The sequence below is a fragment of the Lepisosteus oculatus genome, chromosome 14 (assembly GCF_040954835.1).
Source record: "Lepisosteus oculatus isolate fLepOcu1 chromosome 14, fLepOcu1.hap2, whole genome shotgun sequence".
Classification (NCBI taxonomy): domain Eukaryota; kingdom Metazoa; phylum Chordata; class Actinopteri; order Semionotiformes; family Lepisosteidae; genus Lepisosteus; species Lepisosteus oculatus.
The window spans coordinates 11,234,822-11,247,751 of NC_090709.1; the positions used below are offsets into that span (position 1 = coordinate 11,234,822).

A 12,930-nucleotide genomic window follows, 5' to 3' on the forward strand; every position below is an offset into this window, starting at 1 on the left:
GTTTTGAGGGGCGTATTATAAATTGAGTTGGTCAAAAGGCGCTTCTTGTTAGTCTGTCGGGAGGCTGCACAAGGTGTTTAGAGGGAGAACTTCTAAAAGGCAGGCTCTCTATGTTTAACATCAAGAAAGATTTTTTTTTCTCAATGGAAATGCTCTTTGGCGCTTTCAGCTTTACGTAGGGAACGTCTGCCGAGACCTTTTTTGAGCCAGTGCAAATGGTAATGTGCCACCAAGTCCATTTAATATTGGCTGTGGTAGCGAGCTGCTTTTGTTTGTGAAGCTTTTACTTCTTTAAGCTGAATCATCGGCAGGAGTAGCTTATTAAATCTTTGCTCATTGCGCTCCATCAGAAATACCTTGTCCATGTTCAAAAGAGATCAGGGGATTTACTTCATGCTTTCACATGGCATACCTTACACGAAAGAACTAGCTGAGATGAAAAGTTCGATATAATAGCCCTGACAGGGCTATTCCCATCAACTCAGTTTCTTTCTGAAACAACGTTTTCCAAGAAAAACTTACACTTTGCAAAATTTGAAATAAAATACTTGCTTAAAAGTGCAGATTATTTTTTCCCAAAAACTGTAAAAGGAGAAAACCGACCTGTTGGAGTCTCTGTCGTACCATTGCTCAGTGCGGTCAGGTCGGGACTAAAACGATAGTAAGGTGCTGGTTCAAGCACATCTAGGCATGCCTTTCTCACTGTTCCATCGTGAACATCATCTAGAGAAAAAGTGGCATGTAATGTTTAATACATTATTGGCCTTATTAATAATTTGAGGGAATATAAATGCTTTGCATGTATCGAATTACAGCACGTAACAACTGACTACCTGAGTCGATATCACCGGGCAATTTCCAATACCGACCAACATCAGACACTTCAAGAAAAATAAGATTCCATATCTTGGAATGTAGGGCGGGAGAATTCATTTATAATCCTGTTGCATTTTGAGCTAAACTTTTTTTAAAAAAATATGACGCAGATTTGCTCAAGATACTTGTAATCGCCTTAAAGAGAGTTTTCATGAAAACGTACATCGGCTAGCTCTCCACTGTTAATTGACAGAACTTTTGAAGAAACTGTTCTTATATAAGCAACATACTAATACTTAATGAACATGAAGGGAAATCTATGGAAGCCCGTTTCCGTCAGGGAGTAAAAAAAAAACGCGCTATGGTATCTCATTGTATGTCCTTTTTTACTTAAAAAGGTCTTCTTTAGCTCAGCTAGCAAGACCTGGGTTCGAGCCAATGCAGTGAGGCACGAACAAGGGTGGGAGCGGCGAGGGCACAAGCCCTAGAACCCGAATCCGTTACAATAACAAAAGGACAGACAATGAAATAGGGGCTATTTCGAAGTCGCAAATGTGAGATATAAAGTAGGAATTCTGAGTTACTAAGTCGCAATTCTGAGTTGCTAAGTCGGAATTCTGAGATACCATAGCGGTTTTTTTTTTTACTCCCTGGCGGAAACGGGCTTCCATAGAAATCCGGGTTGTGAATAACTGTCACTACACACGATTGAGTTCTTGAGGCTGGCACCTAAGACCACTCAGCCATCCTGACAAGCAGTGAGGATGCCCGTTACTTTGTCAAAGGATTATTAACTACTTTTCTTTTCTTATTATTACAGAGATTTCTACATTGCAAGGCAATTGATAGAGGTATAGATAGATAAAGGTATATCGTGGCACGCAAACCAGGCACGGAGGGGGTTTGAACCCGCGCTCTTCGGTTTACGAAACCGATGCCTTACCACTTGGCCACCGCGCACACAGTTTAATTTTTTTTCCCATCAAGGCTAATACATTTTGAAAAAAAAATCTGTGGGCAAATTGCAATGGCAGGAGAAGTAAAGAATATAGTTCTTCTGTGGAGCTGGCTTCAGACTCTGCTTATAGCGCCCGTCAAATAAAATAGATATTTTATTTTTACAGGAAGACGCATTCCGAAATGTATCTCTGCAGTTTTAGAAAAGTTTTGAATGGTATATTTTATACAACGCACAAACCGTATTCTAATTGCAGACTGCAGATCTGTGCAGCAATCCTACTACATTTCACTGTGATTCTGAAATACTTCTAGCAAACATATTCAGGTTTCCTTGAACTTTAATAAAAAACTACTTCGCTTTCAATCTCTGGTGTTACTGTAAACTCGGACGTGATGTTCCGCAGATGTGCAGTGTGCCTTGTCTTATTCGTTTACTGGATTTGTGAAACGAAAATACAAACTGGACAGTTTCAGACACATGAAGACTCATAAATGTCACTACAAATGACAAATTTGTAGTGTAAATCCGCCGGGCTGATTTACGTGTCTGACCATCTCTCTCCTCCCTCTTCGGCAGTGAGCACTATTTTTTCATTTTCTTCCCTTGTAGTTTCCTCGCTCTTTTACTGTCCCTTTCTCCCACGGAGAGACGGAAAACATGGCGAAATCGTTTTCACCCTGTGTTTGTGCAACGTCAGTGTGTGAAGGGAAAGGAATCTATGCGGCTCCAGTGGCGCAATCGGTCAGCGCACGGTACTTATACAGCAGTACACAGCGGAGTCATGCCGAGGTTGTGAGTTCGAGCCTCACCTGGAGCAGTGTAGCCTGTCTTTAGCTACCGAAAGCAACCGTCCACTTTAGATACTGTTACTTATAGGTCGTCCTTAACACCTTATCTAACGGGATTGTAGCCTGTTAGGTGTTTGCTGGAGATCCAGTCTAAATTAACATCAAAGGAACAGGTAAAGGTTTATTCCACGTCACACCCGAAGAAGGGTCCACGTTGTGTTTCCTTCTCTTTTCAGCATGGAATAAACCTATAATTTTTCCTTTGCAGCTGACGCAGGTCACTACTTAAATTCCCATCAGCTGTGGACCCCCAGCTGATCTCTACACAGACAGATGAGAGATATCTCATCTTCTTAGATGAGAGGTCTACTGGGACTAAGGGAGCACGATGGTGTACCGAAGACTTGAAAAAGCTCTCGCATTAGATTCTGTTTTTGTTGTTTCCCAGATTTGTTTTTAATGTTCTTTTTGTTTTGAAGTTGTTCCTTTAAGTATTTTTTTATTTTATTTTCTGTAGTCGTTAGACTACTACAGTGATTTACCTAGGTTCCCGGAAGGCTTCTCGCATCGTGGTTGTTGTGGTTTTGGGTTACAAGTATTTTTTTTCTATTGATAGGACCCCACGCATTACTGTGGGACTAGTTAACTTAAGTTCTTACATTGTACCTGAAATTACCACATAAACTACTACTCTGTTTTTCTTTTTTTTAAATAAAGGCACAAATGATGGTTTTTTTTCTTGCAGCTGATTGGCAATGACCCTACAACGGGTCATTGCAACGAACGTGGCTGCTGAAATTTGTCAGCAGCTCCATACTAAACCTGTTCTCAATTGCAACAAACCTAAAATAACATATGCTGCCCATTAGATGTTACCGATGTAGGAGACTAACTTAAACCACCTCTTCACAGGGTTTATGTAGTTCAGTAGAGGAACAGTCGATCGCATTTGAACTGTTCTGAATGTAGTGGAAATAATATAGTCACAAAGTAACGAACATACGCACCACTCGCTTGAAATATTTACTGTAGCTAAAATTGTTTTCTAGACACCACAACTATTCACAATGAATTTGATGAATACATGTCTTTATTAATAAAAGTGTAATTTATTAATAATTAAGATTAATGTATATCTTTATTAGTAGCTGTATTACCGGTAATGCATGTACAGTCCTTAATATTGGATAGTGAACTTTCAGGTATCCTGGGGAGGTAAGAAAACTGAAATGAAGGAAATACATATTTAAAGGGGGTGTAAGTCTTAAATGTGTTCTGTTACATCTGGGTGTTAACTGAATAGATTGTATTACTTATTGTGATTTGACACATGTCTGTCTCAGGAGACAGCAGAAAAATTGGGGAATTTGCAGGTACAGAAAATAACTTGAACTGAACAGGCAAATGTAAGGTTATGTTAAAGAAAAATAAACTTTGTCACCTTTTTCAACATGATTATTTAAGACAGTTTATCGGAACCGTATCTCTCCTCGATTCTGTGGCTGTGGTCCAACAGTAACGGTGGTGAAACAAGCAGAATGTGCGGAAAGAATTGGAGACGTAACGGGAGACTCATCCAGTCGATAGAAGGGTTGTGTACGCTGAGAAGTGTAGTTTAAAAGCTTAACGAGCCAGGGAGGAGTCAAACCTGCAATCTTCTGAGCCAAAGTCAAACACATTATCCATTGCACCACTGGCTCTGATACCCTAAAGCCACCACTGTAAGCTTTGTGCTGTCATTAGTAATACTGTAGCACTCCGGTGTTCACAACAGCCCCCCACCACCAGGAACTCAAACCCAGGCCTCCTGCATCACTCAACAGGGACCTAGCCTGTTGAGCTAAAGAGCAATCTCCCTCAGTCCTGCGGCTGTGGCCCTGCTATTACATTGAAGGGCAGTGACATCACCGCTCTGGTAAGCCGGCTCTTACACACTCAATGGTGGCCGTATGCGTTACACTCTCCCCCGCTTAACTCACCAACCTCAGCAAAGGGCTATCCCATTCCACTGCTGACACCAATGTAACGCTCCAGGGTTCACATGGGCATCCTCGCCACTGCCACATCAGGTCAGTCCCCCACCGTCAGGGACTCAAACCCAGACCTCTGGCATCACTCAACAGGGACCCAGCCTGTTGAACTAAAGGGAGACCGTCCTTAAGCTCAAGCGGCTGGGTCCCTGTTGAGCTATGGTGGCAGTCGCAGGTTTGAGTCCCCGACGGTGGGGGGCTGACTTAAGTGGCAATGGCAAGGGTGCCCGCCTGAACCCCCAACCATTACAATACTATACATCGCTCCAGTCCAAATTTTCTCAATTAGATTCACGTGTTTTCTACTTGTATTTAGCTACTAGGTCTTTCGTTTGGTCTGTTTTAAAAATAGCATCTCAAACGATTTTATGTGTCATGCTGAAATTCACACACGGGGGACGTCACATGAAAGACAATCACAGATAAGATGTTGCATTTAAAAAGAAATCCAGAGTGGCAGTAGAAAACAAAGCCTTATACACGAGATGCAAGTGCTCTACCACTGAACTAAACTGACAGGCACTTTTGCCTGCAGCTCTTTAATTGAGTTAGGGAGAGTGAAGGGTCTACACAGTGTACAATTTAAAGGTCGAAGCAAGACAATCTGATGCGAGGAGAATTCACAAAACGAGCCTCTGCTTTATCGTTTACTGAGCATTCAATGAACGTCTAAGTGAAAGACAAATTCACTATTTTCACTTTTTGTTTAAAGAACACTTTTATCACGTTCTGCACTCCCGGTGTTTAACGGTGTTCTTTTCTACACTCCTGATTTGAGGATCCCCAGCTAAAATATTTTTTAAATACAACAAAATTCCGATATATTGAATAGTATTTATGTTTACATTTATATTCACTCGTGCCAAAAGCTTGTGTTCTCTGCATATATCAGGATGTGGAAAGAGGCCCAATCACATCTGGAGTAGATAGTATTTAGGTCAAAGCTAATTCAAAGTGCATCTCTGGGTGTGTTTGAATTACCTACGTGTTTGACTGAAGGACAAGCTCACGGTGCCATAAAAATTGACACTCGTCATCTTTTCTTCTACATTCACAGGTTTTACGCTAAAGACAAAAAAAATTTTTTTGTCGTTTTCATGCCAGCTGGCACTAATTATTCTGCACTGACAGGGAAGATTAGTATTTTATCTATCGCAATATGTGTGGAATTTGTTTTTAAAAAAGTTGTTCCAGAAATGAACACTTCCATTAAAGTTAAGGCAGACACCTGTTGCTGTCCACAACGACCAACTCTGCATGGCAAGAGAGGAGAAAAGCACTGTGGTGATTTCAACCCAGAAACTTATTTACTAGACATGCACATTAACCAGCTAAGCCACAGCACCAACAGAGCACTATCCTTTTACAGCCTCTTAGACACACCGCTCTGAGATACCTGCGTTCTGTGTGCGCTGAGCCTGCTCGCTGAGCAAGTGATGAGAAATGGCTTTTATCTGGTAATTTCAAGTCCAAGGAGCTCAATATGCTTTTTATGTTTGACATCTTCAAGGAAAATGGTGAAATCGCAGGTGGAAGAGGAAAATGATCCTTGAGTAGAGGAAAGACGACCATCTTGAGTACTAACTCATGTCAGGAGGCTAACTTCTGGGATGAGGTGGTGGAGTGGTAAGGTGATGGACTACTAATCCATTGTGCTCTGCACATGTGGGTGTGAATCCCATCCTTGTGAAGTTCAGTAGTTGACAAATGTGCCTTTTTAAACTGGGTGTGCTTTCGTTTCGTCTTTCGCTCCTGTACTACAGCAGTAATATTTCTAGATGTGCATGAACATGGTATAGTAGGCTGACGGCAGGAACACGGGGTCCACAAGCAGTGACAGTATCAGAGGTGTCTGCGGTGTGTTGGTTTGTGAGCACTAATAAAATAACTTGCCGTGGAAGCACGTGTGCCCGCATTAATACAGCTCCATTGAGCAGAAAAAGCAACACAAACACCGACTTGTCAACAGGAAGTTTCCGTAGCTGAAAACACAGCCATTGTGCTCCAGGTGAAGCTTGTGTCGCAGGATGTGGGTCATTGAGGCAGTCACGGGCTGGGATTGATTGGGTTATGTTGATTTGTGTTACAGGGTGTGGGTCATTGAGGCAGTAACAGGCTGTGATTGATTAGGTTATGTTGAATTCCAGGATGGTGTCAATGTTGCCTCTCACTCAAGGGGGTGACTGCAGTTGTCCCAATTAATACAGGAACAGTCAGTAAAAACAGTCAAACCCAAGTCGTTCAGGGAGCAATTAGGTATCGAGACTTGGAGGTGTGAGGAGTCGCTGAGCCAGTTTTAGCCAGACCAAGGGGTGAACTGATAAGGTTCCATGACACCTAGCTCAGCACTCCCACACCCCTCAAACAACACAAGCTTCCTCCTGGAAAAATACTGGGCAGACCTGATTCTGACAGGGACAGTGGAAACCCCCCTGAAAGGGATTGGCTAAGGAGAGGGATAAAAAGACCTGAGACAGAACAGAGGGGGCTCCCGATTCCCACTGGATCCTGGAGACGACACAGGCAGCACAAGGGAAGCTGCAGAGTGCAAGACCCCGGAGGAACTCTGCAGAGACTTCTAATACCTGGAGGCAAGGATCTACTGGTTCAGTAACTGACGACAACGAGAGACATTGGCATTGAAACAGAGGTACTGTACAGACTTTTAACACCTGAAGGTGAGGAACAAGGAAACTGGCACAGCTAGCCGATTCAAACTGAGAGGAATGTAATACAGTCGCAGAGGATTTCTATTGTAACCTGAACAGAGACTGGGAAAATAGGACTGGGTGATACCCCTCTCCTCAAAGTGGGCCATCAGAGACTACAGGTACTAAGTAGAGACGTTCAAGTGACCTCTCTTTAATATTTTACAGGAAAGACTGCTGCCCCTCTGTATTCATTATGACCCTGGGAAGGACCTTTTGCTGCTGTGAATTCTGTTTTCGTTGTGTTTTTGGGTGATAGTGCATGTGAATGTAGTTGGAAAATAAAAAGGGCACTTATACAATACAAATGCTTGTCGCTGGTCTATGTGTGCATTGGTGATTCTAGGAGATAAACAGAACCTGTGGTAATGTAGAGGGGCCCTAGCACCCCGTTTGTATTGCTAGGTGGTATAGTCGTACACGAGGCAGGAACATCCCTCGCCCATAGGGTTCACCTTACAGTGACACCTTCTTCATCTATGTTTTTTGAGTGCACTGCAAATGATCTTAGTATCGAAGTGCCGTCCCACATAACCGATCCGAACAGTCTGCTTTACAGAGGAGCACTGCCGGAGCTTATCGTTGGCAACGATTGCTGGATCCTTTGAATTCGACTTAACTATAGCACAGATCTGCAGTCCACCATTAGAATACTGTGGGTGTGCTGTATAAGCCATACCGCCCAAAATAGTTCTAAAACAGGAGAAGCATCCTCGTTTAGGAATGTGGTATAAAGTGAAATGGTCTGGGAAGAGTCCTACGTTTGAACAGTTCAAAATAGACGTAAAGGGGTATTTACGGACTCTTTCGAAATGTAAGAACAAGCTGTGCGGACCTTATCTTTATTTACCTTGTGTAATCGTTTTTCATAAAGTGTAATTGTATTATAGCATGTGCCCCTGACGATTTTCTTGATATGTTATATGTGCTCTTGTTTGTGTTGTATGTAGTTTTGTTGTTCAAATAAAACGTAAAAGACACAACTTTCTGGATGCGGCTGCTGTAAAAATAAAATGACATCAAGGGTGCTGTACGCAGAGGTCTGAAACCTGCTCCACAGAAGATCTTTATCCAGAGGTGTTAAAGAAGTCGAGATCTCGCCATGAGAGGGGAAGCATCTCAGAAAAAGCAGGTGCAGTCGGTTCCACGGTCATAACGCCACTAAATCGGGCGACAAGAGCAAAACCCACCCGGCTTCCTCTGGGCAAGTAATGAGACAAAGAGACAGCACACAGCGGGTAGCGTGGCTGAGCGGTCTAAGGCGCTGGATTAAGGCTCCAGTCTCTTTGGGGGCGTGGGTTTGAATCCCACCACTGCCAGGTGCTCCTGTTGAGATGCCCTTTCAGCTGGCTTCAGACAAAAGGGAGGGAACTGCTTTTTGGCAGTCTCTCGAGAAACTAAGCAAAGTGTTTAAAGATACTTTCTCAGCTTGACATCAAGGCACAAAACAAAAACCTTCTTGCGTCCTCTCAACCCAAAAGCGCTTTGCCACTTTTTGCGTTATGGAGGGAACGACGTCTGCCCAGATCACTTTTGTGTCAATGCAAATCGTAGTGTGCCCTCCGTTTTAATGTTGGCTGTGCTGGCGTGCTGCTTCTGTCTGTGAAACTTGAATGTTCTGCTTCTTCACACCAAACCGTCGGCGGGGGTTGAGCTTGTTAAATCTTTGCGCATAGCGCTCCTTTGGAAGTACTTTGTCCAAGTTCAAAAGCGATCGTGGGATTTACTTCATGCGTGCAAAAAGCATGCCTCGCACGACAGATCTAAATGGGGAATGGAGCCTGCTTCTTGCTGTTTTTCCTGTGGTTGCAGTTACAAAGTTGATCGTGCTTTCACATTCTGTTAACAGTATTCACTGGCTGAGCTTTATCAGTTGGTTCGTAAAGGAATCTCTGCTTCGGTTCCAGAAAAGTCATCTGTAGTGTGTTTTTTTCCGTGCCCATGGCAGTCTTTTAAAGCTGGTAGTAATGGCGGCGAAGTTAATTTTTTATCCTCTTTAAAAGAATAAGGACGGGCTGGGGCGAGCTCCATTTACCACTCTTTCAGCTAACCGCCGAACTCGCGAACTGATTACACTGCAGAGCCACAGGCGCCTCGCTTTTCTCCATTCTCTGGGTCAGGGTGAAAAAAAAACTTGCTGGTATTAGCTGGCCTGCTGGGAGCACCTCTTCTTCACTGATAAGCAAGATTTGTGTTTCATCTTTCGCAAGCTGTATAGATTTCTTTCAAAACAAGTTGTTCCAGAAAGGAAACGAACACTTGCATTCACCTGAATTAAAAGGCATGGGATTTGCCCATAAGGATAAATTCTGTACAGTAAGACAGGTAGAAAGGCACCGCTGGGAATCGGACCCAGGATCTCCTGTTTACTAGACAGGCGCTTTAGCCAATTAAGCCACGGCACCAGCAAAGTGCTGTCCTTTGACAGCCACTTGGACACGTCTCAACTGCTCTGAGACATCTGCGTTCGGTGTGCACCGAGCCTGCTCGCCTTGCAAGTTGCCTCATTTACATGCGATAGCTCCACCACTAAGAGAAAGGATGAGAAATGGCTTTTATCTGGCACTTTTCATGTCAGAGGATCTCAATCTGCTTTCCGTGTACAAGAGGATGTCCAACTCATGTAGCTAAAGACGTAGACGACAGTGCTCCACTGAAATCTTGATCTCACAACCCTCGGCATGACTCCGCTGTGTTCTGCTTTAGACAAAGGGGGGAAAAGACTTCTTTCATCACACGTTTTGCACTGTTTACGGTGTTTGCAGTGCTCTTTCTTAAATGAAAACCAGGAATCAGCACCATATGAGGTGAGACTAGATAATATTGGATCAAGTAGCCTCGCCATTCCATGCGTGATGTGAGCAAAGTGTAATTCCTGTCTTTATAGTGTGCTTGTTAGAGACTTAGCTGGCACCCAGAGCGCTTTAAATCCGGGAGTCAGCAGCCCAAGACAAGAGAGTTTCCTTCGTCTATGTTTTGTGCGTGAAGGGGGAAACCATGCGTGTGCTGCAAACAATCTTAGTATCGAAGTGCCGTCCCACATAACCGATCCGAACAATCTGCTTTACAGAGGAGCACTGCCGGAGCTTACCGTTGGCAAACTGAAGACCAGGCTGACCTCTTCTGTGACTCTTGAACACTGAGTCTCAAGGTTGTGAATTCAAGCTCCACGCTGGCGGGAAATTCCATAGGTAATGATCACATTTTCTTGCATGCTTCTGTAGGGTTTGGGCATTTACTTGGACAATTATTAATTGTAGCAGTAAATCACAAAATTGATTCTTTTGATGGCTTTACAATCCAACCATGCGATATAACTCAAACAACGCACAAACACAAGTACTAATACACGAGGATACATTTATTAATACATAGAATATGCATATAAACAGATCTTATCGAGAGGGTTATCAGAATACAAAAGGTATATATTCAGTCAGTTACAAAGAGTTACATATATCAAGAGGACATACATTCAGTATATCAATCATTTAGACCGTTTCTTAATTGAACTTGGTTATAACTTCTACATTAGATACTCAAAACAAGTACATAACTCTTAGGAATTAAATTGATATCAACTGGTTGGGATAACAATTGAATTCTCGAGCAGTAATGCAGTGAAGTTGAATACTCATCCAATCTCTGGGGATTCAGATCTCCTGCGGGCACAAAGAAACAGTTTCAGGCTGTTGCTGTCCAATCAGTGCTCTCTGGCTCGGTGCCAGGCTGTGCTGTGCGGCTTGCGACGGTGCGCTGCTGATGCTCACTGACCGGCTAGTTAGTGTTGGCTTTAACTAGCAAAGTTTGCGCACAGGAGAAAAGATGACTGTGGGTCCCAGCAAGTCAGGAAGAGGACCGGTTCGTTCCTGATGAAGAGCTAGTTCTGAATAGTGATTCAGCTCTCCACAGTTCTGACCTGTTCACGAGGCCTGCTGCTGGTGTTAACCTCGGGTGGATCCTCTGGTTACTCTCTGGCAACCTCCGCTCTCGACTCTTAGAACAAAGGAAAGTTCTGGCACTCGAACACACTGGCTGTTCCGTGGTATTCCGGGTTGAGTCTCAGGATGGTCAGGAGGAACGCTGCGAGAATGTCCTGCCCTTGGGAGCCTTCTGCTCCTGGGCCGTCCTGCCCTGGAATTCTCCTTTGAATTCCCTTTAGAAAAGTCCACAGAATTCCACCAGGCCCTCTGTGTTGCCTGTTTTTACCTGGAGGAACTTCAGCTCATTGATTGGCTGAAAGTTCCATGGGCATCAGAGTCCCACGTGGGTTACTCGGCCCTACCAGTCCCTGATTGGTTGATTAAGGTGAGATATGAGTCACTTACTCCTGACACTTAGGAATGCAGTCCAGATGTCCATCTGGCACTCCCTAGACAGATAGGCACCAATGGATGACCATTGATCATGATAGCCAGGCTTAGCTAAGTGCATCCCCCTTTGGGAGCTGTCCCTTATCAAAAGAAAACATCTTTAAATCAGCCTGCATGAAAAGCTTCTCTGTGGTGCACCACAGAGATGAAGAGAGAGATGGGGCCTCATTTGGGAAAGCACAGCAACACTTAATTCTGTCTTATTAACAAGCATTGCCGCTACATATCCCCCCTTTTTGAAGGTCACGAGGTCCTGAGGCGTTGTTGCCTTCAAAACAAAACAGAGTTAAGTGATGTCCCTTGCCATTAGAACATTAACCTTAAATGTCCACATTACTCCTCGAGAATTCATACAGGAACCAGCATTGGGAACAAACAGGATGAATAACATCTGGAGTACGTATAAACAAGGTAGGAGACATCATCTCAGTCTAGGAATTACACATCAGGAAGTTCACTGTCAGTATCTGATACCTCTGTAGTAGATATTTGGGGAGAAGTCACTTCCTTTCTTTTGACATTCTACCTTTGAGTCATTCGTGCTACCCAGAGTATATCTTGATGTAAGAGTACAACAGTCAGAGTACACTGTCAGTCATGATCCAGCTACCCGGCAGTAGTGTTACAATAACACCAGTTCCTGTTCCCAGCCCCCCGATAAACCACAACACCTGTGTTGGGTATCTGCTAGGGTGGTTTGGAGGTTTGTTCCATTAAAGCAACCTCTTCAGGGCTTACTGTTTCTTGGATTTCTATCCAATTCAATAGTGTGGCACCTGAAGGCATCCACGACCTCAAGTTTGGTCTTATATTGTCTGGTTACAGACCGTACAGTGTTAAGTTCAAGCTTTACTATGGCCTCCTCGGGAACTTGCAGGAAAACTGTTTGATTAGGTAGCTGCATTGCAGTAGCTGTATCATGCCTGTCACAAGTCATAGTGTCAGTTAAATGTGGTGTGCTGACCAGCCATTTACTTCCCACCTGCACTTCATGGGGTTCATTAACCTCCCTCTGCTCGTTAGTAGTTTTACACCCTTCATTGGTGAATCGTTTAGACACAGCCAATGGATAGCTTTGGTAGCCATACCCATCTCAAGATTTGGAACCAAATTAAATCTTGGATTGCCTCCTGGGTGAGCTATGAGCGATGGGGTTAATGTCACATACTCCTCTACTGAGAAGAGTAGAATCAAGTGGGTTGGGATTTGTGCCATGGTTAGACTGGCTACAGTGACACTAAGCCCCCATAACAG

At 43.7% G+C, this 12,930-nt stretch overlaps 1 protein-coding gene, 2 non-coding genes and 1 pseudogene across 3 annotated transcripts in view; 3 read left to right on the plus strand and 1 right to left on the minus strand.

Moving 5' to 3' along the window:
• The window catches only part of LOC138242797 (zinc finger protein 271-like), a 683,123-nt gene that overhangs the window by 538,248 nt on the left and 131,945 nt on the right, over window positions 1-12,930 (minus strand). The window lies entirely within an intron of this gene.
• Window positions 1-12,930, plus strand: part of LOC138242769 (zinc finger protein 271-like) — a 735,173-nt pseudogene that overhangs the window by 139,230 nt on the left and 583,013 nt on the right.
• trnai-uau (transfer RNA isoleucine (anticodon UAU)) lies at window positions 2,501-2,594 on the plus strand. Its single transcript has 2 exons — window positions 2,501-2,538; window positions 2,559-2,594. It is a non-coding gene; the product is annotated as a tRNA-Ile (tRNA).
• trnal-aag (transfer RNA leucine (anticodon AAG)) lies at window positions 8,541-8,622 on the plus strand. Its single transcript has one exon. It is a non-coding gene; the product is annotated as a tRNA-Leu (tRNA).